General features: G+C 39.5%; 1 non-coding gene across 1 annotated transcript; it reads right to left on the reverse strand.

Moving 5' to 3' along the window:
* Positions 1-2749: 2749 nt before the first annotated feature.
* TRNAC-ACA (transfer RNA cysteine (anticodon ACA)) lies at positions 2750-2821 on the reverse strand. The gene has a single exon. It is a non-coding gene; the product is annotated as a tRNA-Cys (tRNA).
* Positions 2822-3194: the final 373 nt, after the last annotated feature.

Genomic DNA, 3194 nt, shown 5'->3' on the forward strand with positions numbered 1-3194 from the left:
TCCTGTCCCCACCCTCAGCCCCTGACAACCATTAATCTGTCCTCCAGTTCTATAATTCTGTCATTTCAAGAATATTATATACATGGAGTCACACAGTAGCTAACTTTTGGGCATTGGTTTTTTTCACTCAACATAATTTCTGGGAATTCATCCAGGATGTTGCATGTATCAATAATGCATTCTTTGAAGCGCTATTTACAATAGCCAAGGCAGGGATGGATGAATGGATAAAGAAGATGTAATATATACAGTAGAATATTACTTGGACATAAAGGGAATAATGCCTTTTGCAGCAACATGGATGGACCTAGAGTTTATCATACAAAGTGAAGTAAGTCAGACAGACAAAGACAAATCCCATATGATATCACTTATATGCAGCATCTAAAAAAAATGATACAAATGAACTTTTACAAGACAGAAACTATTTACAAAACAGACTCTTCTGTAAAACTATTTACAAGACAAAATAAATTTATGGTTATCAAAGGGGAAAGTAGGAGAGAAGGATAAATTAGGAGTTTGGGCTAACATATATACATTACTATATATAAAATAAATAATCAATAAGAACCTACTGTATAGCACAGGGAACCCAGCTCAAGGCTCTGTAATAACCTATATGGGAAAGAATCTGAAAAAATTAGATATATGCAAATATATAACTGAATCACTTTGCTGTACACCTAAAACCAACACAACATTGAAATCAACTATACTCCAATATAAAATAAAAATAAAGAAAACTAATTTGTTTCTTTTTATTGCTGAGTCATATCCTGTGATATGGATGTACCACAGCTTGTTTAGTTCATCCTTCTAAGGACATATGAGTTGTTTCCAGCTTGGAGCTATTACAGATAAAGCTGCTATCAACATTTATGTACAAGTTTTTGTTTGAACATAAATTTTCATTTCTCTAAGCTTATACTTTTTATAATTAATTGTATCAGATCTTTTTCTGTGAGTGGATAGTATACAATCATAAGTAAATAAAAGACCATCTACTATTTTTGTATCGTGATTGTCGTTATCATGTTGTTATCCTTCATCTTCCAACTCTTCTCATGGCCTGGAAGCTTGGCAGAGTTATATAGGGTATTTGCAGGTCCAGTGGAGACTGAATTCTGATATGTGTTCTCTACTTCTGGCTTTTTGTGGCTACTATGAAAATCACTGCGCTGGTCTTCAGGTAGGGTTTATTTCTTCTTCCTCTCTCCAGGATTTTGGTCGACATGAACCGTATTTGGTTTTGAGTTGCTTGCTTAGGAAAGGCTCAGAGATATGGCTGGATATTCCTTCATGTGTGTAGGCAATTGAAACAGAAGTCCTAAAAGATGCAGGTACAACTGACTCCTAAATCACTTCGTCTGGACTCTTACATTTGAAATTAAGATAACAACTTCGTGACACCGTGGTTTTTTACAAATCTCTGTGAAAAAGAATGCTCACTTTAAAGAAAGAGGCAGAAATGAATCTACCATGAAACCCAAGCCATGTGTTTTTGTTGAAGCCACATTCAACCAACCATAATGGAGGAATGAAGGGTAAAAACACATGTATACCTGTTCGTTTCTGAGGCTCTAAAGTGACACAGACAGTGGATACAATTCTCACCCTCTCTGCCTATATTAGTCTAATACCTGGCAATTAAATTCTTTTTTTTAAATATAAATTTATTTATTTTATTTAATTGGAGGTTAATTACTTTACAATATTGTATTGGTTTTGCCATACATCAACATGTATCCGCCACAGGTATACACGTGTTCCCCATCCTGAACCCCTCTCCCTCCTCCCTCCCCGTACCATCCCTCTGGGTCGTCCCAGTGCACCAGCCCCAAGCATCCAGTATCATGCATTGAACCTGGGCTGGCGACTCGTTTCAAATTAAATTCTATTTGCTCATTTATTTCATTCAACATTTTGTTCCCTCTATGCCAGGGACTGAAGTGGGGACTGGAAATTGGGAGATTAATAAGATGCTGTTCCTACGCTCATGGGGATCACAGTCCACTGAGAGGGAAAGGTGATGTCAAATGATGATGTGTGAAGTGCTGTCCCAAAGTCTGCAAGTGGTGCGGTGCCAGCAGCAGCCTCCAGTGACCAGGGGTGGTGGCAGCAGGGGCCTCGCTGGACTGGTTCAGCAGTGTAGTCTTGTCTGTGGTTATGGCTGGTTGCCCATTCTTTAATTCTTGATATTTTCTGAGTCTTCTTGGTAATTTTACCTAATATGCTCCTAGTAAATTCTCTTTCTACTTGAATCAGCCAGCGTTGGTTGATAGACTGCTTATTTCAGGTTATTAGGAATACCTCCAGGATTGTTTTATGAATGAAAATGTGAGACTAAACCCCATCCAGTTATGAAAATGATGAAATACTTCCGTGCCAGTTGGTATTGATAAATAAGCACTGCTCCCAGCCCCCCTGAGATGCTAGGCTTCCAGGTTCCTCCCCTGGGACGGACCCTCTCTCTTCCCCACAACCCATCATCTCACTGATTACATTAGGAACAGGTGTTCTGGTACTACATGTGGTATTCTTTCTGATTAACAGGTACCTCTGGTGATGCATCTTAATGTACACAGTATACATTGTAAGTGTATGTATATGAAAGTGACAGTGAAGTCACTCAGTCGTATCCAACTCTTTGAGACCCCATGGACTGTAGCCTACCAGGCTCCTCTGTCCATGGGATTTTCCAGGCAAGAATACTGGAGTCGGGTGCCATTTCCTTCTCCAGGAGATCTTCCCAACCCAGGGATTGAACCTGGGTCTCCTGCATTGTAGGCAGATGCTTTACCCTCTGAGCTACCAGGGAAGTGTATGTATATAAGTATATATAAACATCAAAAATTTAGGACAAATTTCATGTCAAATGGGAATTTACTTCACAGTCTGTGTGGCTAATGAAAGATCTTTCTGCATCTGTACATGTAGATTTATTCCCTTTTCAAATGACTGCTTCATTACGTAGATTAACTATAAATGATTTAAGCAGTTTGGGGAGGTTTTAAAAAATAGAGATGTCCTTCCCCCATATCTCAATACCACCTGCAAAAGTGTGGCCAAGATGACAGAGTAAGTAGACCCTGCTGCTGCTGCTAAGTCGCTTCAGTCGTGTCCAACTCTGTGCGACCCCATAGACGGCAGCCCACCAGGCTTCCCCATCCCTGGGATTCTCCAGGCAAGAA

This window comes from Budorcas taxicolor, chromosome 10, assembly GCF_023091745.1.
Source record: "Budorcas taxicolor isolate Tak-1 chromosome 10, Takin1.1, whole genome shotgun sequence".
NCBI lineage: Eukaryota > Metazoa > Chordata > Mammalia > Artiodactyla > Bovidae > Budorcas > Budorcas taxicolor.